Below are 26,200 nucleotides of genomic sequence, written 5' to 3'. Positions count from 1 at the left end.
TTTTTAAAAAATGGTGCACATAGGCTAGAAATTCAGTTTTTTGGTGATAGCGGTATTTTCTTGCCATTTTTTGCCAAAAATGCTGCTAATCACACCGCTTTTTTTTAAAGACCTAAGTTTTGGGAGGGGGGATAACTTATGTTTTTAAAAAAAAAAATCTCAAAAATAATTTAAAAAATAAACAACGTTAACTTTTTTTTTGCAGGTCTTCATACCGCTGTCTTTGGGGCTGCAACGCAGGTTTTTCTCGAGCTTTTTTCTTCGCCCGGAATATGGCTGGCCAAAGGGTTCTGAAATCCGGAAATACCCGAACCTCTGCCCGGGTATTTCCGGATTCGAGACGTCGGAAATACGTTCCAAAATCCGTAATGGCCTCGGTCCCGAGGTTTCCGGATTTGGGAGGTTTAACCTGTATTAGCGTTGCCAGCCAAGCAGCACAACAATTAGCCCACCAATACTGTTGCCTTATGCACTATATAAACTATAGCACCAATATTTTAACTGGAAAGGTTTTTTTAGTAATTTGATTCCCTAGCTTATGGTGTTCACCTGTATGTGATCTGAGCAGCTATGGAAGTGGTCTTGCAGTGTGACAAAGCTAACCCAGCAGTAGATTTGCGTTCATGATAATATATCTGTTTGTTCCTGAATTTCTAAGCATGGCATTGTTTATTTGTGCAGCACAAACATATGGGAGTTTATTTTACTTTTAGTGTTAGTTATGCCAATGCTTTATTGCTGCAGTGATTTAGCAGTATCGTACTAGAGTGAAAACCGCAGAGGCTCGGAGATGCATACAAAGATGACTTTTGGGACTGCTTGTGAAGCAGAGCTTGCCATTTAGGAGATCCAAACAACTAGAAATGGTCACAAATTACAACTTAAAGGCACCTCTGTGTCATTAACGTTTGTTGTTATTGTTGTCCTGACTCTGTTTTATTTGCTGCTGTTGAATCTACCTGCAATATATACAGTGAGGATTTTGAAGCACCTGGACCCTGGAATAATACTGAAATCGCTGTGCTGTGTAATCTATGCGATGGTATGATCTAAAAGATTAGGCAATCTTAAATTACAGGTATAAAAACTTTCGTTCTTTCAATCGCTAAAGGTTCAGGATATTAAATTTACACTTCATTTAAATAGGATTACCATTGGTCTCCATCATTGAGAGCAGTCATCATTGAAAGGGTGCGAAATCTGTCATGGGTTACTTCACAATTTTAAAAGGAAAATGTTTAGTGTCGATTATCAGATTTTGTTTTGAATTGAGGGACAGGCTGTAACAAGATTGAGATGAGTTGAAAATTAGTTATATTAGAAAGCACTCCTGAGGAGATGGCAAACATGGACTAAAACCTGAAGCTTGCAAGAAGGGGCAAGTAAGGAGTTCCTTTATTAAAAATATTAGATGTTACAAAATGGAAAGTGTCTGCATTGACCCTCCATGTGAGAGTATAGTTTAATTACACTTGCCCACACTCTTCCCATTTCCTTGTAATCACATTTACATTTGTAAAATGTATTCTCTGGATGTGGGCATCACTGGTAAGGCCAGCATTTGTTGCCCATCTCTAGCTGCCCATGAGAAGGTGGCAATGAGCTTTCTTGAACCACTGCAGTGTTTGTGGTGAAGGTGCACCCATAGTGCTGTTAGGGAGGGAGTCATAGGATTTTACTCCGTGACTATGAAGGAACGGTAATGTACATCCAAGTCGGGATGGTGTGTGATTTGGAGAGGAATGTGCAGGTTGTGGTGTTTCCATGCATCTGCTGCCCTTGTCCTTCTAGGTGGTAGAGGTCGGGGGTTTGGGAGGTGCTGTCGAAGTGTGAGTGAGTTGCTGCAGTGCATCTTGTATATGGTACACACTGCAACCAAGGAGAGGATGTTTTGGCTCATGGATCAGATGCTGATGAAACAAACTGATTTGTCCTGGATGGTGTTGAGATTCTTGATTGTTCTTTGAGCTGATCCGATCCAGACAAGTGGGGAGTATACCATCACACTACTGACATTGTGCTTTGTAAGTGGTGGGAGTCAGGAGATGAGCCACCCAGTCTCAGAGCAAGTCAGTCAGCCACAATAATTATGTGACTGGCCCTGAAGAGTTTCTGGACAATGGTGACCTCCAGGATGCTCATGGTGGGGGACTCAGCATGGAAATGAAGATATTCTATACTTTTTATGATCTGTAGAATTCCTTTCTGTTTTTTTCCAATACAGCTCTATTAACCCAAGGTGCTGCCTTTAATGTCCTGTGAACCTGTTTCCTGAAAACCCTTTCCTCTGCCACAGCTAAGTTCCGGAAAGAATGATCTAAAGTAAGAGAAATTGCAATTTGAACATGAGCATTTTGGAAGGGTAGAGGAGGAAAGAGACATACAAAGATTGGAAGTTAGAAGTGAGAGAGAGGGATCACTTATCAGATGACATTATTTCTTCTTCTGTCAGAGATGTGTCATATCTGGGAAGCTTTTCTCACTAGTATTTAATTGAGTTGAGACCTGTTGAAGGGAAGAATGGATGGTTTAAGGATATATCTAGACCATCATCATCATCATCATCATAGGGAGTCCTTCTGAATTGAGAAAGACTGGCTTCCACTCTAAAAATGAGTCCTTCGGTGACTGAACAGTCCAATACGAGAATCACAGGTGGGGCAGATAGTCGCTGAGGGAAAGGGTGGGTGGGACAGATTTGCCGCATGCTCTTGCCAATGCCTGCGCATGATTTCTGCATGCTCTCAATGATGAGACTCGAGGCGCTCAGCGCCCTCCCAGATGCGCTTCCTCCACTTAGGACGATCTTTGGCCAGGGACACCCAGGTGTCAGTGGGGATGTTGCACTTTATCAGGGAAGCTTTGATGGTGTCCTTGTAACGTTTCCTTCAAAAAGCCCAGTGCGCAACATAAAACTGCAGAGAATTAAGGAAAAAAAAATGGATAGATCCTGTGTAATTAAGGTGCTATGCTTAGGTTTTGCCCCAATTGTTCAATTAAATTGGAAAGATTAGCCCCGATATTAACAGTGAGGCAGGAAGGATGCAGGGGAGTCCGGTAACGGAGAACTTGGCAAATAACAGTGGGGCCTCATTTCAATAAATCACTGCAGATTTCCATCCAACAGATGCCAGATTGACTGCCTGGCCAGCAGACATTAGCGGCAGGAGGCTGGAAGGCCAAAGGCTCCCTTATGAGGCCTGGGCTGGGCGGAGCACTCCTGGTCCACAACCACTTAACTGCTGGATCCGGCTGCTCCCGTCTGTCTTCAGCTACCAGGTTTCCCGAACCCTTGGACACCTGGCCGGCCAATGATAAATGGAAAATGGCAGCCAAAATCTGTGCACTTTATCTGGCCAAGATGACAAACTGGAAACTTTTCTCCTTGGTCGCCATCATTGACCGTCAGCCCTTCGGAAATTGTATGTTGTGTGAAAGATTTTCTTGGCCTATGCTTAAATGTGTCTCCATTGTGGTGTGGTTGAAATCTTCATTTGAGATTCATGTTTTACAGCAAATTGAGCATTTTGTTATTTCTGAAAATGTAATTCATACATTTATCTTTCTCCAACTCCCTGAACCTATCAAAGTAAGGTCAGTTTGTGTCTCATACTTGGGCAGTGATTCAGTAAACAGTGGACTTCTGCTAAATGTCCAGATTGTGGGGCTTGGCCATATGTATAGATTCACATTTGAGATGGCTCTGATTTTCTGTGACACTGTGCTGTTGGAAGATCTCAAAATGCAATGATGGGTACATGAAATTTTTGTGCTATATCCTCTTGAACTAAGTAACATAGATGCACTGTTGGCAAGAATACATGACCTCATCTCTCTCATCTGGAGGGAGGAGAGCATGCCGGGAGACCTTAGAGACGCTGTGATCGTGACCATCTTTAAAAAAGGGGACAAGTCCGACTGCGGCAACTACAGAGAAAGCTCCCTGGTATCAGCCACTGGGAAAGTCGTCGCTAGAGTCCTCCTCAACCGTCTTCTCCCTGTGGCCGAGGAGCTTCTCCCGGAATCGCAGTGCGAATTTCGTCCCCCACGAGGCACAACGGACATGATTTTTGCAGCGCAATAGCTGCATGAAAAATGCAGGAAACAGCGCCAGCCCTTAGACATGGTCACCTTCGACTTTACAAAGGTCTTTGACACTGTCAACCGCGAGGGTCTATGGAGCGTCGTCCTCTGTTTCGGATGCCCCCAGTAGTACGTCGCTATCCTCCGCCTGCTCCACGACGACATTCAGGCCGTGATCCTTACCAACGGATCCATCACAGACCCAATCCACGTCCGGACCGGGGTCAAGCAGGGCTGCGTCATCTTCCTCGCTGCTATGCGCCACCTCACCATCGACGATGGAATGGAACTAAACTACTGAACCAGTGGGAACCTGTAAAGCCTTCGCCGTCTCCAGATCAGGTCCAAGACCACCCCAACCTCTGTTGTAAAGCTGCAGCACGCGGACGACGCTTGCGTCTGCGCACACACCCAGGCTGAACTCCAGGACATAGTTGACATATTTACTGAGGCGTACAAAAGCATGCGTCTTATGCTAAACATCAGCAATGCAAAGGTCCTTCACCAGCCTGTCCTTGCCGCACAGCACTGCACCCCCCAGTCATCAAGATCCAAGGGCGCGGCCCTGGACAACGTGGACCACTTCCCTTATCTCGGGAGCTTCCTATCAACAAGAGCAGGCATTGACGACGAGTGCTGCCTGAGGAAAAGGAGGATTTGAAGACCAGACCCTCAAAACTGTCACCAAGCTCATGGTCTACAGGGCTGTAGAAATACCCGCCCTCCTGTATGGTTCAGAGACATGGACCATGTACAGTAGACACCTCAAGTCGCTGGAGAAATACCATCAACGATGTCTCCGCAAGATCCTACAAATCTCCTGGAGGACAGACGCACCAACGTTAGCGTTCTCGTCCAGGCCAACAAACATCCCCAGCATTGAAGCACTGACCACACTTGATCAGCTCCGCTGGGCAGGCCACATAGTTCGCATGCCAGACACTCGACTCCCAAAGCAAGTGCTCTACTCGGAATTCCTTCACAGCAAACGAGCCAAAGGTAGGCAGCAGAAATGTTACAAGGATCCCCTCCATGCCTCCCTGATAAAGTGCGACATCCCCACTGACACCTGGGAGTCCCTGGCCAAAGACCGCCCTAAGTGGCGGATGTGCATCTGGGAGGGCACTGAGCTCTTCGAGTCTCGTCACCGAGAGCATGCAGAAATCGAGAGCATGCAGAAATCAAGTGCAGGCAGCGGAACGAGATTGCGGCAAACCAGTCCTACCCACCCCTTACCTCAATGACTATCTGTCCCACCTGTGACAGAGACTTTGGTTCTCGTATTGGACTGTTCAGCCACCTAAGAACTAGTGTTCAGAATGGAAGCAAGTCTTCCTCGATTCCAAGGGACTGCCTATGATCATGAAGTAAAATATTCAGCAGCGTAATGATGGACATTGTTTCAAACTTGGGTTGTGTCTGGCGAGAACATAATTAAGATGTTAAATGTTAAGACAAAGTCGCATGATGATGCGGGCAGAGAGCAATTTCAGATGATTGTTTAGGAGCATCACGGAAGGACCACACTACACCACCAAAGCATATTGGCTCAAGTGAAATATTTCCTGCAGCATATTTTTAGCAATATGCTGCATGCAATTAGTAAGTAGTTCAGTGCTTCATTTCATCTGGATAGGTTGTATTTGCACTACCCATTCTGCATCACTCCTGCTCCATCCATGTAAAAAGGGAACAGCAATAATCATGGGTGATTTTAGCCTCCATATTGATTGGACAAATCAAATTTGTCAGGGTCGCCTTGAGGAGGAGTTCATACAGTGCATAAGGGATGGGTTCCTTGAGTAGTATGTAACGGAACCAACCAGGGGGCAGGCGATCTTCGATCTGGTCCTGTGTAATAAGACAGGATTAATAAACAATCTCCTAGTAAAGGATCCCTTCGGAATGAGTGATCATAACATGATTGAATTTCAAATTCAGATGGAGGGTGAGAAAGTTGGATCTCTAACCAGCGTACTAGGCTTAAATAAAGGAGACTATGATGGTATGAGGGCAGAGTTGGGTGAAGTGGACTGGGAAAATAGATTAAACTGTAGGACGGTTGATGAACAGTGGTGTACATTTAAGGAGATATTTCACCTCCAGAAAAATATATTCCAGTGAGTAGGAAAGGGTGCAAGAGAAAAGATAGCCATCCGTGGCTAATTTAAAGAAATAAAGGATGGTATACAATTAAAAACAAGGGCATACAAAGTGGCCAAAACTACTGGGAGGACAAAGACTGGGAAGCTTTTAAAAGCCAGCATAGAACGACTTTAAAAAAAAAAAAATGATTAAGAAAGGGAAGATAGACTATGAAAGTAAACTAGCACAAAATATAAAAACAGATAGTAAGAGTTTCTATCGGTATATAAGAAGAAAAGGGTGGCTAAAGTAAATGTTGGTCCCTTTGAGGACGAGACTGGGGAACTAGTCATGGGGGAACATGGAGATTGCAGAAACTCTGAACAAATATTTTGTATCAGTCTTTACGGGAGAGGACACTAACAATATTCCAACAGTGGATAGTCAAGGGACTATGGGGGTGTGGGGGGAGGAAGGAACTTAACACAATCACTCAGGAGGTGATACTCAGTAAGAAAATGGGACTACAGGCAGATATATCCCCTGGACCTGATGGTCTTAAGAGAAGTAGCGGCAGGGATTGTGGATGCATTGGTTGTAATTTACCAAAATTCCCTGGATTCTGGGGAGGTCCCAGCAGATTGGAAAACTGCAAATGTAATGCCCCAGTTTAAAAAAGGAGGCAGACAAAAAGCAGGACACTATAGACCAGTTAACCTAACATCTGTGGTTGGGAAAATGTTGGAGTCCATTATTAAAGAAGCTGTCGCAGGACATTTGGAAAAGCAGAATTCGGTCAAGTAGAGTCAGCATGGATTTCTGAAAGGGAAGTCATGTTTGACACATTTGCTGGAGTTCTTTTGAGGATGGAACGAACAGGGTGGATAAAGGGGAACCAGTGGATGTGGTGTATTTGGACTACCAGAAGGCATTTGACAAGATGCCACATAAAAGGTTACTGCGCAAGATAAAAGTTCACGGGGTTGGGGGTAATTATTAGCATGGATAGAAGATTGGCTAACGAACAGCAAACAGAGAGTTGGGATAAATGGTTCATTCTCAGGTTGGCAACCAGTAATTAGTGGGGTGCCGCAGGGATCAGTGCTGGGACCCCAACTATTTACAATTTATATTAATGACTTGGAAGAAGGGACTGAGTGTAATGTAGCCAAGTTTGCTGACAATACAAAGATGGGAGCAAAAGCCATGTGTGAGGAGGACACACAAAATCTGCAAAAGGACATAGACAGGCTAAGTGGGCAAAAATTTGGCAGTTGGAGTATAATTGCTGGAAAGTGTGAAGTCAAGGGCTTGGCAGAAAAAAAGTCAAAGAGCAAGTTCTTATTTAAATGGAGAAAGATTGCAAAGTGCCACAGTACAGTGGGACCTGGGGGTACTTGTGCATGAAACACAAGGATATTATGCAGGTACAGCAAGTGATCAGGAAGGCCAATGGTATCTTGACCTTTATTGCCAACGGGATGGAGTATAAAAGCAGGGAAATCTTGCTACAGCTAGAATATTGCGTGTAGTTTTGGTTTCCATATTTACGAAAGGATATACTTGCTTTGGAGGCAGTTCAGAGAAGGTTCACTAGATTGATTGTGGAGATGAGGGGGTTGACTTATGAGGAAAGGTTGAATAGTTTGGGCCTCTACTCATGGGAATTCAGAGGAATGAGAGGTGATCTTATCGAAACAGATAAGATTATGAGGGGGCTTGACAAGGTGGATGCAGAGAGGATGTTTCCACTGATGGGGGAGACTAGAAGTAGAGGGCATGATCTTAGAATATGGGGCTGCCCATTTAAAACCGAGATGAGGATACATTTCTTCTCTGAGGGTTGTGAATCTATGGAATTTGCTGCCTCGGAGAGCTGTGGAAGCTGGGACATTGAATAAAGATGGGTTATGGGGAGCGGGTGGGGAAGTGGAGCCGAGTCCATGATCAGATGAGCCATGATCTTATTGAATGGTGGAGCAGGCTCGAGGGGCCGTATGGCCTACACCTGTTCTGGTTTCTTATGCTCATTGCAGAAGATGAAGGATAAGAACATAAGTTTTTTTTGACATGTAGTATTGCGTACTGATTGTGTCAGATGAGTACTTAGCAGCTCCAAGTGAGCAGATCAGCAGGTTGATGTTTGATACTGGTTCCTCACACTTATAAGTGTGTGTGTTTCTGACCACTGCTGATTACATTCAATTTGGCAAGTGTCACAGTGTCAGTTTGACCCAATGTAGCTCTTCTGTCTGACTCAGAGATTTGAGGTTTTAGCCTCGATCCAGAATGCAAACACATAATCTAGACTGACATTTTAGTTCATTACTGAGTGTGCTGTAATTGTCGGAGGTGTTGTCTTTCAAATGAAAATTGGCAGGCAGATCTTTAAGAAATGGCTGAAAGACCATCTAAACGGTGTAGTCGTGGCACCTAGTAGGATGTACTAGTTATTAATATATTCAGAATTAGTACAACCGACATCTCTGATGTCGTACCACTGCAGTTGTTGTTGTTTCAGTTCTCCAGTTTGCAATCCTGGAGGCTTCCAATTACTGCAGTGTATTTTCTTTTAATTGATTTATAAAAATTGAACCACCGACTACAAGAAGAACGATTCAACAGTATAAACATAGGCTGATAACAGCCCGATGACATTGTACAACTACTTAAAATCAGATCCAAAAGTTTTTGGCAGGGTCATGGTAAAAAAGAATTATGCTTTAAATTCTATGCTTCATGCACTGGGGTAAAAATTAGACCTCACTGCAACTGTTTTATGGACGTAAAATGGCTGCAACAAAGGCCAATTTTGGGTATCGACGTCCTATGCCCAATTGGTGTCAGGGTATGGGTGCTGCTATGTTGGCATCGGCCACTGCTCAGGCGGGTACCAGCATTAAGCCCCTTACATATGTAAATAAAGGTTGACAACCTTTTCAGGACCCCTGCACTAAATTGATGAGTGGAGCAGGCTCCATGCCTGCTCAAATCAGGATTCTTCAGCGGTCACTGTGGCCTGAACAGTAGCAGCCAACACCAGAAATTTAACTTTTTTTCTCTTGGAGCCAGGAATAACAAGAGTGCTCCTTCCATTACACAGCACATCTGAGAGCCACCACCCGGTCGTGATTTCACCACTCCCATTATCCTTCCATCTCCCTCTCTCTTTTCCCCCCTGCACCTCCTTTCAGGACTTAACTTGGGGCCATTGCCAGCAAAGACGTCAATTTAAAATTGAATCTGTACACTGGATAAGCTATCTCTGAGGGTATGGTGAGCACCGGCAACTCTCCCAAATTATTAGTGATGCCATTTGGGGCCCCTCATTTAGGGTGTGCCCTGTCAGTTGGTTTTGTCACTTGATAAAGTGTAACATCCCCACCAGCACCTGGTAATCCTTGGCCCAAGACCGTCCAAAGTGGAGGAATAGCATCCTGGAGGATGCGGAGCACCTAGACTCTCGTCGCTGAGAGTTGCAGAAATGAAGCGCAGATAGCAGAATGAGCGTGCAGCAAACCAGGCTCCCCACCAATCTTTTCCTTCAACCACTGTCTGTCCCACCTGTGACAGAGACCGTAATTCCTGTATTGGACTGTTCAGTCACCTGAGAACTCACTTTTAGAGTGGAAGCAAGTCTTCCTCGATTTTGAGGGACTGCCTATGATGATGATTCGCCTGAAAATGGGTCATAACCAATTTTTACCATAGTATGTTTTTACAGGTCAGATTTCTCTGCAAACTCATTGTTTTTGACTTTAATAATCTGATTTGCAGTATATAAAATTAGGTCCACAAAGTAGTGTACATATTTTTCAATAAAATTCCAGCAATATTCCCTGATTTCAAATAATGAAGTAAACAGGGTGGAGGGAGTTAAGGCGTAGGAAAGCCCTCTGCTCGATACCTGGATAGATCCAGTGATCCTCAGCATAGCTCCCATATGTCAGCTGAACCCAGAATAGGTGAGTTGGATCCTGAAATAAATATGGAGCAGGAAGCCTCTTTTCTCTCTCCACAACCTCCTCTTTAACCCAGCAGAGGATCTTCACATTTCTGGTCTGAATCATCCTTTCCCAAAAACGTTCCTGTGGATCCCTCCTCCACCACCCTTCCCCTGTCTTTGCATTATAAAATGTGAGTAGTCTAGAATCCTGCTCTCGAGCCACAAGTAGCACTTGACTCTTTCATTTTACACAACAGTTTATTTTTGCTTGATAATGTATTAACCTTTTGGAGTGTGACTGAGAGGAGAAAATAAGAGAGCTGCATTTGTACAAGTGTGCCACATTTAATAACACACTCCCAAGGTTTTTTTAATTAAAATTTATTTTCTGAACTTTATTTTCGAATTAGTTTTAAAATAAATGAAATTTAAGCTATTAATTTTTTTTGAAACTGCTGAGGGGGTGGAGTGCTTTCCATTGTTTAATGATGGCAGTGACCGACCGGTGTTTTAAAACCAGGGCAAGTTTGAGCTGAAATAGTCTTTGTGCTACTCTGATTCCTGCCTTCCCCAAAATGTGGAGTGAGATTGATTAAGTTTGTTCATTGTCTCTCCTGCTTGTTAAAGCACTTTCAGCGAGGGTAAGAAATAGGAAAATGCAAACAAACCCGCTTCAGATGAGCTAATCAGCTAATTAGTTGATCAATGGAGCTGATGACCAAACTCTTTGGCAGAGTATTTACTCAACATGGATTTTTGCTGCAATTGGTAGATGAAGCGGGTCATTGTTGGCATTGGTGGATGAAAGTTTCCAGGGAGCGAAGGTCCCACGAGCATAAGTATCCACCCCACCCACAATCATGGCTATTAAACAGACACTGCTTTGCACTCACTGGTACATTAATTAGCTGAGCTCTTCTCCATTTCAGAGGCAATTTAATATGAGTGGTAAACAATTGAAAAGCACCAACGTGCTGCTCAGCTGTGTACTTCATTTTCCCTCAAAAGAAATGGAAAATCTGAAGGTTGAGATCAATTAATACAAATAAGGCCAGAACTAACCAAAAAATGTCAATGTAATTTCCAATCAAAATGCACAAGCCAACATTACACACACTTTAAAAAAAAAAAATTGCATTGCATTTTACACTCTCCATTTCTGATTTCAAAATAACCAGGTTGATTGCAGACATAACAGTGATTGCCTTGAATTCTTAAATCACGCTTTCAAAATTCAGACGGGGTTGTGACAGGAAATGATGATCGACAAATTTACTGCTCTTCTGAATTGCCATAAGTTTTCCATTCTCCAGAACAAGATCAATTGTCTTTACCTCTTACTTAAGTGGGCTAATAGTTATTTTATTACTTGAGAGGGAGGAAATGAAGATTATTGCAGTCAACTGGCCCAGTTTCTGCTGGTAATCAACTGAAGTAATTTCTATTTGTTGGCATAAAAACAAGCAAAACATCATGATGAGCACTACCCTGATTTTTAAAAGTGGAAACACCCCCTATAGTAACGGAAGGTAACCTCCCATGCCCAACTTTTACCTGAATTATCTGTTGCACAGTAACATTAGCCTTTGTGTCTCTGCTTGAAGTGCTGAACGCTGGCAGTTGTAGTAGAAAATAATAGTAACATAACTTTTTTTCCTAATAATCAAAATGGGTTAAGGCACCACCAGATTTCCCACCTAGTAAATTCCCCTTCTCATCCAGCCTGGCCGAGATGGAAGGTTTGACCATCTGGCACCTCCACGATGAGCACTGCATTACTCAGCGCAGTGGTGCTTAATAGGGCAGAAGATATTAAAATGATGAGGGAGAGAAAGAGAATTTGCATGAGAAGAGACAAAGCAGGCTACGAAGAGATGGCCTTCCAGCTTGAAGGTTGAGTGATCAAGCCCTAAAAGTACTCTTACACTGATCATATGCAATTGGTGGAACAGGGTGTAGGACTCCTGTCATCTGCAACACGTAATGTAAACCAGGCAAACTCCTTGTTTCTGATGCATGGGATCCACCTTTTTGTGGATTCCCAGAGGCAAAGAAAATGGCCTTTTTTTGGTCTTCCAGCCAGGACTGGCAGAATGGAGGTGTAGTTTTTATAAAAAAGAACTGCACTTGCAGGTCACGAAAGAAAGAGTTGCAAAAATATAACTCCTTTCACAACCTCCGAATATCCCAAAGCGCTTTACAGCCAAAGAACTACTTTTTTGAAGTGTGGTCACTGTTGTAATACACAAAATGCGGCAGCCAAGTTGCACATAGTCAGGTCCCACAAACAGCAAAGTGATAATTCCCAATAATCTGCTTTAGTGATAAATGGTTGAGGGTTAAATATTGGCCAGGACACCAGAAAAAACTCCCCAGCATTTCTTCGAAATAGTGCCATTGGATCTTTCGGGTTCATCCGAGAGAGTAGATGAGGCCTCGGTTGAGTGTCTCATCTGACAAATGGCACCTTCAACAGTGCAGCACCCCCTTAGGACTGTACTGGAGTGTCAGCCTGGATTATGTGCTCAAGTCTCTGGAGTGAGACCCACAACCTTCTGACTCGTACAGGAGAGTGCTATCATCTGAGCCACAATTTCCACTTGCACACCATTTTTCCAGTGTCTTATGGCCACTTTAGAAGTATATTAAAAATGTTGCTCGTTCTGTATCGGTTGAAATTCCAGCTGGACCACTAAATTGAATGTTGCCCAGAAACATCTCGGCGGAACAAATAACCGGTCTAATCTGATAGGGGTCAGGAAGCATGGTGCATCATAGAATAGTGATGGGAGACGTGGAGAAGTTTGCAGCAGACTATCCCGAGCTTGCTGAAAGAGGGTAATTTGTATTAATGAGGCTCTGGGGAAATGGAAAATTGTCTTGCATTGCATTACATCTTTAGTGAAGACCTTGAACCTTTATGTACCTAGCCGGCAGTTTGTGCTGCAAGGTATTTTATAAAGATGTTATAAAGGCAAAAAGGTAAAGAACTTGAATTGCAAAAATGACTTTACATACAGTTTTAATCATTGAGCTAATGTATGCAAAAAAAATACAAGCCTTAAAAATGAGTGGGCCAGCAATTAGGCAGAGGATTCTTCTTGGGCAGTCCCTCAGAGTCGAGGATGACTTGCTTCCACACTAATGAGTTCTCAGGTGACTGATGAGTCCAATGTGGGATCCACAATCTCTGTCACAGGTGGGGCAGACGGTGGTTGACGGGATGGGTGGGTGGGAGGCTTGGGTTATCGTACGTTTCTACCGCTATTTGCGCTTGCCATCCGCGTGCTCCCGGCGAAGAGACGCTCGGTGTTCCCTGCCTTATCGGATACTTCTCCTCCACTTTGAGCAGTCTTGGACCAGGGAATTCCAGGTGTCGGTAGGAATGTTGGACTTTTCCAAGAGGCTTTGAGGGTGTCCTTGAAGCGTTTCCTCTGCCCACCTGGGACTTGCTTACCGTGTCGGAGCTCTGAGTAGAGCGTTTGTTTTGGGAGTCTAGTATCGGGCATGTGAACGATGTGGCCTGTCCGTCGGAGCTGATCAAGCATGGTCAATGCTTCGATGCTTGGGGTGTTGGCCTGAGCGAGAACACTGGCATTGGTGCGCCTATCCTTCCAATGGATTTGCAGGATCTTGCAGAGTCAGTGTTGGTGGTGGTTCTCCAGTGCTTTGAGGTGCCTGCTGTGCAGAGTCCATGTCTCTGAAGCACATCGGAGGATGGGTATCACGACTACTCTGTAGACCATTAAGATCTCTATTAACGACTTGGAAGAAGGGACAGAGTGTGAGTTAGCCAAGTTTGCTGATGATACAAAGATGGAAGGAAAAGCAATGTGTGAGGAGGACACAAAATCTGCAAAAGGACATACAGGCTAAGTGAGTGGGCAAAAATTTGGCAGATACAATGTTGGAAAGTGTGAGGTTATGCACTTTGGCAGAAAAAAAATCAAAGAGCAAGTTATTATTTAAATAGAGAAAGATTGCAAAGTGCTGCAGTACAGCAGGACCTGGGGGTACTTGTGCACGAGACACAAAAGGATATAATGCAGGTACAGCAAGTGATCAGGAAGGCCAATGGAATCTTGGCCTTTATTGCAAAGGGGATGGAGTATAAAAGTGGGAAGTCTTGCTACAGTTGTACAGGGTATTGTGAGGCCACACCTGGAATACTGCGTACAGTTTGGTTTCCATATTTACGAAAGGATATACTTGCTTTGAAGGCAGTTCTGAGAAGGTTCACTAGGTTGATGAGGGGTTGACTTATGAGGAATGGTTGAGCAGGTTGGGCCTCCACTCATTGGAATTAAGAAGAATGAGAGGTGATCTTATCGAGACGCATATGAGTGGGCTTGACAAGGTGGATGCAGGGAGGATGTTTCCACTGATGGGGAGACTAGAACTACGGGGCATAATCTTAGAATAAGAAGCTGCCCATTTTAAACTGAGATGAGGAGGAATTTCTTCTGAGGGTTGTAAATCTCTGGAATTTGCTGCCTCACAGAGCTGTGGAAGCCAGGACATTGAATAAACTTAAGACAGAGATAGACAGTTTCTGAAACCGATAAGGGGTTATGGGGAGCGGGCAGGGAAGTAGACCTGAATCCATGATCAGATCAGCCATGATCATATTAAATGGCGGAGCAGGCTCGAGGGGCCGAATGGCCTATTCCTACTCCTATTTCTTATGTTCTTATGACCATGAGCTTACCCATCACCAAAGATTGCGGGATCTAGGGAATGAGTTTCCATTAGTATGGCAATGGCAGGTGCCTTGCCTGCTCTTAGAGACTGGAAACTGGCTCAAAGCAACTACATATGGGCAATAAACAAAGAGGTGCTCCCTTTTGAGGGAGGGCTGAAATCGCCGCCTCCTTTTCGGGACTAGACTCTTAGCCTGGGCCCGCAGGTGGGCCGCACTTCTGCTATTTGATGGCCTGGAAGCCTGATCTCATCAGGCAAACCGTCGCCAATCCTATGCTGAAGGCCAGGATTGCAGGAGCCTTTTCCAGTGACCTCACTCCTCAGATATCTCTGGTCTTGTAAGGGACATCGATGCTTTGCGTCTTCAAGGCCCTTTTTCAGCGCACCCCATTGAGTTGTGACAGGATTGTGCCATAAGGGCTGCTAAGTTTAGGTCCACTGATGTTCCAAATGAAATATCTATCAAAAAATTGCTTTTGTAAATGATACTTAATTGTTTGAAAAGACCTGACCGTCTTGTAACAGAATAGGCAGATGGTGATGTTTGGTTTTGTTCCAGTTTTTAATGAATGTAGCCATGTTGTTTTTTTTTAGTTAATGTTTGAATTATAGCTGTTTTGCAGACTCCCTCTCTCTTTCAGTATGCAATTTAACTGGGAAGTTGCACTTAAATTCACTTAAATTGTGAAATGTCCACACCTTTTTTAAAAAAAACACATGGATTCCATTTTTAGTTCACAATCAGCCAGCATAGTTTCCTATTTCACTCCTACGCATTTGGCCATTCAGCTGCTCTTCTGAAGAAGACTGTGGCAGTGTTCAAGTAACTGAGGAAATACTGAATGTATTTTTTGTTTTGTTTATTAGCTCGGTAATTGCCCTCCCATATGACCAGCTGAAGATATGTAATCTGAATATTTTTTGGGGAAGGTTTCATTTAGCATAACACACAGTGCATTACACTGAATGCAATTAACTAGGAAGTTGCACTTATGATTTTAATGGAGTACTGTGAGCATTCTGGGCACCACACCTTTGGGAAGGATGTATTGGCCTTGCAGGGAGTGCATAGATTTACCAGAATGATACCTGGACTCCAAGGGTTAAATTACAAGGAGAGATTACACACATTTTGGTTGTATTCTCTGGAATTTACAAGTTTAAGGAGTGATTTAATCAAACTTTTCAAGTTATTAAGGGGAACTGAGGATAGATAGGGACAAGCTATTTCTGCTGGTAAATGAGTCTAGGACTAGTGGGCATAGTCTAAATATTGGAACCAGACTTTGAAGGAGTGAAATTAGGAAACACTTTTTATATGCAAAGGATGGTAGAAGTTTGGAACTCTCTTCTACAAACAACTATTAATGCTAGGTCAGTTATTAATTTTAAATCTGAGATTGATAGATTTTTGTTAATCAAAGGTATTAAGGGATATGGTACGAAGATGGTTATCTGGAGTAAGGTCAAATATCAGCCATCATCTCATTGAATGACGGACAGGCACGAGGGGCTAAACGACCTACTCCCATTCCTATGGCCTTGTCATCATTTCAGAAATCAATAGATTAGCAATTTGCAAAAATAATAAATTGGCACTGCTCTAATTTCCTGAATTCAAATTATATCTTAAATTACCGGCTTCAAATGGACAGGAAATGACTGACTTGTCGTGTGTGTGTGCGTTCTGGAAAATAACTTCGTTGAGCTTAGGTTTTTAAAAAGAAATTACAGTTGACTGATTTGGGTTTCTGACTGAAGTATAGAACTGTTTTGACCATTTATATTATGTTTGGGAAAACTCCCCCCTCTTCAGAATATGCAACTGGAAATCAATCCAATTGATACCCTTTGAACTGGAGCATTGAGGTAGGAAATTTTGGGCCCTGAGTCCCAGGCATTAATGGCAGGAAGGGGGCGGGGGTCGTTCGGAAAGGAAATTAAATGTTTGCACCTTGAGTCCACACAAGCACAGCACTTTGATGTAAATGAAGTGGGAGACCTCCTGCCTTACTGTTTTTTGTAATTTTTCAGCCTGGAGCTTATTCGCAAGGGTTGCGCAGAAGAAACATAGCAAATAGGAACAGTAGTAGGCCTTTCGGCCCTTCGAGTCAGCACCGCCATTCAATATGATCATGGCTGATCCTCTATCTCAACACCATGGGCCCAAGTTTCCACACGCGCCTAGAACGGCGCAGTCCCGACCTGGACGCCCGTTTTTCGCGCCACAAAGTGCGCCTAAAGAAAATCCTCCGTATTCTCCACCTCCCTGCAAGTCCTCTGGCCCTCGGCTCGGCGCAGCGCAGCATGAGCTGTAGGGGGCGGAGCCAGGTCCCTGCGCTGAAAACAGTGCCGGGACCTCTGCACATGCGCGCTACAGTGGGCACGCAAGTGCAGTAGCTCCAGGTGCCGAACTGTGTGGGAGGGGCCCGAAACACGCAGCCCCTAGCCCTGGCTGAATGGCCTCACTGGGGCTGCGTGAATAAGGCTCCTCCCACGGCCAGCTCCTGCTTCCAGACCCGACACCCGCTCCCCGCCACCCCCCCCCCTGCCTCCGGACCAGACCCGACATCCGCTTCCCCCCCCCCCCCCCCCCCCCCCCCCCCCTGCCTCCGGACCAGACCTGACGCCCACTCTTTTCTCATCCCCCCCCCCCCGGACTGGACCCGACCCGACCCGCGCTCCTTTTCCCTCCTCTCGTCTCCTCTCCTCCCCGACTGGACCCGACCCGACCCGCGCTCCCGCCCCCCGACTGGACCCGACCCGACTCCCGCTCCCGGACTGGATCGGATCCGACCTGACCTCCCTCCCCTCTCTCTCCCCTCTCTCTCCCTCCCTCGAACCGAACCGAACCTCCCCGACCCGACCCAACGCCACCTACCTGTAGATCTGGTGCTGGGGACGGGCCCTGCCCGAAGTCTCGGGCCGGCCCGTTCAGCCTTTGGTCCCGAAAGGCCTGCCTGAAGCACTTTCACACAGGTAGGAAGATGGTTTATTTAATCTTTTCTTTGCTTATAAATGTTTTTCAGTTTGGATTTATTTGTATAATATTTGTAGAAGTATAAATAAGGATTTATTGTCGAATTTAATGACTTCCCTTCCCCCACCTCGTTCTGGACGCCTAATTTGTAACCTGCGCCTGATTTTTTTAATGTGTAGAACAGGTTTTTTCAGTTCTACAAAAATCTTCACTTGCTCCATTCTACTTTAGTTTGGAGTACGTTTTCACTCTGGAAACTTTCAAATCAGGCTTCAGTGGCCGGACACGCTCCCTTTTGAAGAAGAAATTCTGTTCTAAAGTAGAACTGTTCTACCTGACTAGAACTGCAGAAAAAAAAATGTGGAGAATTGCGATTTCTAAGATAGTCCCTTCTCCACCAGTTGCTCCTAAAAAATCAGGCGCAAATCATGTGGAAACTTGGGCCCCATATTCCCGCTTTCTTCCCATACCCCTTGATGTCTTTTGTGTCTAGAACACTAAACCTAAGGCCTTGCACACCGCCCCTCTCCAAGGAGGACGGGCAATGGTCCTGCAAGTGACTCCCTTCTTTTCCTTTCAGAGATGTTGGGACCAGGCCCTCCTGCTGCTGTTTTTGGACAGCCCCAACCACGGCAGGCATTGCGGTGCTTCAGGCCCATTAAGGCTTGCAGGAACAGCTAACTTGCCTGCCTCACTTTCAGATGCTGGACCCTGTCAGGATCGGCCTGTGCAGGAGGTGCAACTGGATCATTTAAATTTAGATGTGTACTGAGGCATGGACAGGTGTCGAACATTTGGGGATACACTGTACCTCCCAGCATCTCGGCAGAGGGAAAATCAGATTTGTTTTAAATGCTGGCATATCGACTATTACTTTGATGTCAGATGCAGTAGTGTTAGTCATGCTAGTACGCATATGTCCAGTGACAGTGATGAGAAAAATATATATGTTTGCTCAGATTCTGCCTCCTGTACTATTTATATTGTCATTTCTAGAGTTCTAAATTAAGCCGGGGGTTTAAGTGCTGTACCCTTGAGAACTGGTGCAATTAATGGTGAAAGAAATAACCTTGATTTCTCCTTATTTTTAAAAATGTATTTCTTCATTGTGCAACCTTTGCATTCAATGTGATGTTTCTTTTATCAGTTATTGCACCACTCTCTTCTACAGACAAAATAAAATTGGGGTCTTTGTGCCAATTATACATTACTTCTAAATGGTGCACTGCAAGTGCAGATCAACAACAACTAAAGTCATTCCCTTGGTGGCTTTAACTGGTAGGACATTGAATCGTTGAACTATTCCAAGAACATTGCAGGTTTGAGCCTTGGTCTGATCTCAGTTTGGATGGTTGTGGCTGTGTGCCAGAATTGGGAGGGCGTGTTAGCAAAAAAGGTTTGGTGGGATGTGGCCCTAGTAGGACAAAAGGATATTTTGAAGTGCCTGTTGGTAACTAGTACTGTATCAGCAATAGTGCAGTGAAGCAAAAGACAGCATATGAATCTTGAATCCAGCAGTTCTGTACTACATATGGCATCAAAATGCCGTAGTTACTAAACTGGCTGTTTAGAACCACAGTATAACATGGCTAATGAGCCATGTAGCAATGATTATATTGCCAATATCACTCTAATGCTGAAAAAGTTTGCATATCTAACCATGAAATATGCAGGAACAGAAAAGAGATCATTTTGTTTGCACAGTTAACTGCTCATTTTTGATGTAGAATTGTTAAAATTTTAACCTTTTAATGTGTTTTAAACTTCTCAGTTGAATGTCTTTTAAAGGTATTCCCTCACTTCCTCAAGCAGTGCCATTCCCTTGGCATAGCTGCTGGTATAAAAGAAATCCAGCAGGTTTGATTAGATTAGCTGCTATATTAAATGAATTTTTTTGCTTTCAAAGTTACTGCACAAAAACTTGTAGTTTCTGCTTTGCCTTGTTCTCCTCTGTCATGCAAAACTAAGTTTGATTACTTTCTCTCTGGTTTCCATTCTATTGAGTTTTCCATCTCGAGGCCGGGGCTCACAAACAGCAAGTCCCAGCATGCTTGTGAATGGCTAATCCTGTTATCAATTGTATAAGTTTCTAGTGTTTGCAGGCACAGTTGCATGTTTGGAGCTGTTGTCTGTTTCGGTGACAGTGATATCTCGGACCTGTATGACTTTGCAGCTCCGGCTTCTTTGATAGGCCTCTGTAGGCATTTTAGACACAGAAAGTTGTATTGGTAAGTTTACTATTTTTGTTATTTTATATATCTGTTTTAGGTAATTACATTTTCATAGCAAGTACTCAGCTTCGTGGCGAAACCAAGACTGGCTGCAGGAATTTTCCAAAAACAATTTGGAGTTATTTGATTCATTCCCCTTCTCTTACTCGTTTGTTTTGCTGAATGTTCATGTTTGAGAGTAAAGCTATTGAGAACCCTGGCTTATAAGCTTCTTTTACATTGCGGCCTGCGCCTCTAAAAGTCCATCTAAGGCGAGAAAGGAAGTGTTGTTTACTGATGAATATATTTAACTTGTAATCGTCAGAATAGCACTGTGGTTCTTTATGGTCTTACTACTGCAGTAAATCTCATTTGTTAACACAAAAACTGAGCAAATCATTAAATTCCTACAAATCCTACAAATGATTCCTACCACAAACACCAGGCGATTGCGTACATCCACCTGGAATCAATACATAATTTGTTTTTAAATTGTAGCAATTCGATTAGCGCACATACAAAACAGGTCACCAAAGAAATGAAACATGCTAACAAAACACTGGGATTTATTTCTCGAGATATATAAAATTCAAAAGTAGTGAAGTTATGTTAAACTTCTGTGGTCACACCTGTGCACAGTTCTGGTCTCCATATGATAAAAAGGATATAGAAGCAATAGAGAGAGTGCAAAAAAGATTTAGAAAGATGTTACCAGAACTGAGAGATTACAGCTATTGGGAAATATTGAACAGGTTGGGCCTTTTCCTTTTAGAAAAATGAAGACTTAGAGGTGACGTGACGTGATCGAGGTCTTCAAAATTATGAATGGGTTGGACAGATGTGAAGACAAGTTTTCACTTGTGGGAGAATCCAAAGCTAGGGTCCATAAATACAAGATAGTGACTAATAAATCCAAGAGGAAAATACAGAGAAATGTCTTTACTCAGAGAGTAGTTAAAATGTGGAACTCGCTACCACAGAAACTGGAGCACAAAAATCTAGGCTGACACTCCAGTGCAGTACTAATGGAGTGCTGTATTGTACCATCCTTTGGATGAGACGTCTGCTCTCTCGGGTGGACGTAAAAGATCCCATGATACTTCAGGGTATTCCGAAGAAGAGCAGGGAGTTATCCTCGGTGTCCTAGCCAATATTCATCCATTAATCAACAACATTAAAATAGATTATCTGGTTATTATCACATTGCTGTTTGTGAGAGCTTGCTGTGTGCAAATTGGCTGCTGCGTTTCCTACATTTACAACACTGACTACACTTTAACAAGTACTTCATTGACCAAAGCGCTTTGGGAGGTCCAGTTGTTGTGAAAGGCGTTATATAAATGCAAGTCTTTCTTTTGGGAAGTGGTTGAGGCAAATGGCTTAGATGCGCTTTATTTGACAATCTTGAGCATTCTGAAGAAAGGATACGTCTTTTCCCCTCTGCCAGGGTGTGCCTCTAACGAATTAGCAATAGTAACTCAGCTAATTGGTTGCTACTGATGGCACTTGCAGTCTTTGCTGTTTGGGGTCTGACTCTGGGCACTTGGGCAACCCATAATGTGCTCTTGTTCAGATTGACAAAGTCGTGAATGGACTTTTCCTGTTCAGTCCACCCCACACCGTTAAGGACAGTAAGGGAATCAACTCGATAATTAGTGTAAAAGCAACATGAGGCACAATTACTTCTTTTAAATGATCACTCAAAAAGCACAACAGCACTTGCATTACCATGCACCTAATTGAAGGGAATTGGAAGTTTATGATGATACGACCTTTTTTCAAAGTTACACTTGGAAGTATAGCTACAAACATTTTTACTAATTATAAAGATAATGGGATTTGAAAGGATTAATAGGCTTTCAGACTGAATTGTATTTTTTAATCTCTTTCTCATGCTGTGGCCATGGCTTTCACCAGCCACAACAGAGCATGAGTGTATCCATGATCCAGTCACAATAGAATGTATGTCGACAACATTTCTTAAAAAAAACAGAAACCTTTCATTTTGCTCTCCTGTCAGGATGTGTAACAAATATAGAGATTTTTATAGGGCTAAGGTTAGCATCTTGTTGGGATATTGTGACAGAATAGGAACAGGAGTAGGCCATTTAGCCCCTTGAGCCTGTTCCACCATTCAATGTGATGTAACTCCATAAATAAATGAATAAAAATGACTTTCTCTGGATTTGGGAATGCTTAACATTTGGGAGCTGAGGTTGAGGCTTTGATAGTTTTTGTTAAGTCGGCATGAAATAAAAAGAATACTAAAGTTGATTTAGCTTGAAGAATTTATCCAGAATTTCCTCAAGGAATCTGAAATAATTTGCAGCGCCCAATCACAACAAAAGTGGATGCGGCTTCTGGGTCCATCATACTATTGTAACCTGACTGCACATTCCACCTACTGCTGATTCCACAAATATGTTTTGTGTTAATCAGCATGGGAAGCAATATACCCAGAACATCTTTTTGCAAGACCAGGCAGGTGGATTTCAGGCAATCTAATCCATTTTCACACTGGAGGGCTTCCCGCGATTATGCAGCAAGCTACAGTTTACATCTTAGGCAGGTCATGTAAATGACCAGGTCTCCAGATGGATAGGTTTACCACTGAGGGTAACTGGTATCTGGAAGTCCTGCCCCACTGCACTTCAAGTGGCAGAGCGGTGCTCTAGGAATTTTAATCAAAAACCAAAGTGAAATGGCAAAGTTCATGGTGTAGGGACTCTGCTCTGATTCTTCGACCTCGGAACTTAGTGGGAAAGTGATAAGCTCATAATAAAGGATGAAACTGAGTACTGTGTACAATGAGCAAGTGTGACCTTAGCTCCTTTTAATAAGACTCCAGAGTGCAGGTACCTCCATGGGTGGCCTGCTTATATACTGTGCTCCCAAGGGATGCTGGGATCCCTTGGGACTCCAACAGGTAGGCCCTCTAGTGCTAATAAAGGTTGCAAGGGGTCAAATACATAACAAAGGACAACACGTGGCACAACATTTAGGCTTAACCCAGTGTCAGTTTTATTACGCAACAAAAAAACGACTAAAACTATACGACTCGACTTGAGAGAAATTGACTTAAGAAATATAATCACCACCCCTGGCTGTAGGTTCGTGGTCGTTGATTTCCGTGACCGGTTGGATTTTCTTCTGTCCGTTCTCTGCATGCTGTTCCTGTTCCTGTCCTTCTGTCTCTCTGCCTGTCCTCCTCCTTCATCGTCTTGTGTTTCTGTGTTCGTATATTTATATCCTACTGTACATGGTCCATGTTTCTGAGCCATACAAAAGGGGCGGGTATTACTACAGCCCTATAGATCATGAGCTTGGTGGCAGTTTTGAGGGCCTAGTCTTCAAACACTCTCTTCCTCAGGTGGCCGAAGGCTGCGCTGGCGCACTGGAGGAGGTGCTGGATATCCATACCCATTGTATGAGTAAGTTTTCCGCTGGGCCGGGTCCCGATAAGTCCGTCTTCCTCGATTCCGAGGGACTGCCTATGATGATGATGATTTTGCCTGTATGCATAACCAAGTTTAGTCCTTGACCATTGAGATTGTTCTTAATGGGTGATGAGTCACCACTTGCCCCAGGCTGGCGCCTTTTCCCCTTCCAGGTAGTCCAAAAGTTTTTACTTTAAAACAGTTTGTCCGTGGCCTCTTCCTGTGCCTTGTTCCAAGAAAATAGGTGTACCCTTACATAAGGCACGACTCTTCCTGTGTAACAAAAAAGACTCGAGTTATTGTCAGTCACAGACTATTTCATTTAACAACTATTTGACAATTCTCATAATTTCTCTTAAATTTGCAAAGAAATCGTGAGACTTCAATGGACGTGCATGCATTTCTGGACACTAAGTCCAAGGCTGAAAAGAGTAAAAGAAAAGGCAAGATAAATGCGGAAGCAGTACTAAGATGATACCAGGCTTGTAGGAGGGAGGAAAATGAGAGAAATGTGGCTGCTGTACAGTTAAGAATGAAAGATGTAATATTTCCTGCTTTTTCCATCCTTTTTGGAATCACAAGACTGCAGAGTCTTGAGTCTCAACAAAGAGAAACCATTTCTGATCTTTGACCATTAGCAAAAGCTTTCGGTGAGTGCAGGTCCTCCTACATCGCCATCTCCTACAGCAGTCACTGAGTAAGTCGCCAGGGTTTGCATTGCTGCTTCATTCTGCTGTCCCCCTCCTACAGCCTGCTCTTTTCTGAGAGAGTGCACACTCTCTTTTCCTGTTTGACGAAAAAGACTCAAGTTATTGTCAGTGACTGACTGTTTGTTTAATTTCACAACTATTTGGCAATTCTCATCATTTCTCTTATGGAATTTGCAAAGAAGTAGTAAGGCTTCAATGGGCGTGCATGCATTTCAGAACACTGTGCATTTCATTGAAGTCTTCCATGTGCAAGTGTCCCTACGGATCGATCCTTTACTGCACAGGATATTTACCCTTCGATTTGTGAATATGGTTTGAAGATAAATATAGATCTACTGTCTGAAATGTACAAAATATACATGGCAGCTTGCACCCATCATACGTACCTTTGCTGACCTTCATGCTGCATTAGAGAGGAGTGCTGCGGGGTTAGAGAGTTGCCATTCATGACCTGTAGCACTTCCTTTCACATGGTCCTGGCTGTTGAATTGACGTGTCTCTTGCCACCCACTTCCACTATTTCATCACGCCTCCTTCCCTGTGCCTCACTTGAGTTAGAAGATTGATGTCACACTCTCAGATGTTTGAGGATCCATTCTTCCTGATTTTTCCTTTTGGATCCATGCAGATAGCTCTGCTTTAAGAACAGTCGACTCTTGAAGAGTTTAACTCTTGCAGCTGCAGCCGCCTTCTTCCTCCCTCCACCAGGGCTATTGATGTAAGTAACCAATTGCTGGCTGGACTTGCGCAGTCTTGGCTGACTCTGGGATTTCCACTGGGTTCAGCATTGGGGTCATTGGACAGGTAGAAGTCCCAATCCACTGCAGTTATGGCAGTGGATTGCAGTACTGCAAATTTCAGGGCCACACTGAGATTCAGGCACTACTCATCAATCACCCTCTAACTGATCTGGTATATTGATCAGGTACAAAGAACACATCCTGGGTACCTACCAAAGATTGTGTCCCACTTTTCTCTGCATAAATTGGAGTTAGAAAAGCATTTTACATGTGTGGATATGGCTTATCTCAGCAATTATTTATTTTGTCTGACTCTATTTGTGGTTTGCCAGGTGGTTTATTGAATGTGTTACTGCTTGTTTGCATGAAACCGGTAAGATTAGAGAAAGGCAATTTGAACTGTTTGAAGGGTTTTTCATAGATATCCCTGAAACCAAATATAAATTGGGATAACCCGAATGGGAGTCAGAATTAGTAAATGTAATGCACGACTGCTTCATGGGACAGTGGCTGGGGCATTCTCTGGTTGCAATTTTCCTGTCTACTAAAGTAAATGGGGGGTGGGAGTAAATGACGGGCTGGTGAGTGCACAAGCGAAAAAATCCAGCCCGTACGTCAGAATCCAGTGTCCATCTTGTACATGACCCAGACAAAATACAAGCTATGGAGGTCGAGGGACACTTGGAGGACAGTGATCACGCTCACCTTCATCTGGGCTTCAGCAATATGAATTACCAAGAGCCAAGTATATTACATTAACCAGTTAACCAAATAAATGAGCTCTTCCAAATGAAAGGCTATTCGTTAACCTCAAAAGCTTTTAAAATCCAGAGCAAATAGTGGAAATGGATAAGGAGTTGGCTGAAGGGTAGAAAGTGAGAATGTGTAAAAGGGTTGCGAAAGTGGTAGATGACGAGAGAAGGTGGCAAAAGGATGGAGATAGGGAATCAGGGGAAAATAGCTAAAGAAATGGTCAAGATGCAGACAACTGCAGAATCAATTTGGAAAAAAAAGGGGTTACCAAGAGTTGAAGTTGAGGTTAGACACTGGTCATGAGAAAGCCCAAGGCAGCACAAAGAAAGAAAGCAATTCTAGATAGGAAGGGAAAAGTAATAGCTTCTACTGATAAGGAGGAAGAGAAACTAATTGGGTTCTTTACTGATAAGGGAAGACAGTGTAGCAAAGCTATAACTAACCTACCTGACACCAGCCCTAATTGGGAGACTTTCTTGCCTGCCATTGGACGTACTCGGGGGCGGCAGAAAGGGATTGGATAGACCAAGTGCTAATCAAATGTGTTTTGTTTTG

General features: G+C 43.6%; 1 protein-coding gene across 6 annotated transcripts in view; it reads left to right on the top strand.

The window, feature by feature from the left end:
• Positions 1 to 26,200, top strand: part of ctbp1 (C-terminal binding protein 1) — a 228,174-nt gene that overhangs the window by 28,709 nt on the left and 173,265 nt on the right. The window contains exon 1 of one of the 6 annotated variants that reach the window (XM_070866878.1): positions 2,311 to 2,322. The exons of the other annotated variants lie outside the window; for them this stretch is intronic. The gene's annotated coding sequence lies outside the window, so the exon portion shown is untranslated. Of the gene's footprint in view, positions 1 to 2,310; positions 2,323 to 26,200 lie in introns of those variants that run through there. 6 annotated transcript variants of the gene reach the window in all.

This window comes from Pristiophorus japonicus, chromosome 2 (assembly GCF_044704955.1).
Source record: "Pristiophorus japonicus isolate sPriJap1 chromosome 2, sPriJap1.hap1, whole genome shotgun sequence".
Lineage (NCBI taxonomy): Eukaryota > Metazoa > Chordata > Chondrichthyes > Pristiophoridae > Pristiophorus > Pristiophorus japonicus.
The sequence above is the reverse complement of the archived record's forward strand: the minus strand, read 5'-3'. Positions and strand labels throughout refer to the sequence as shown.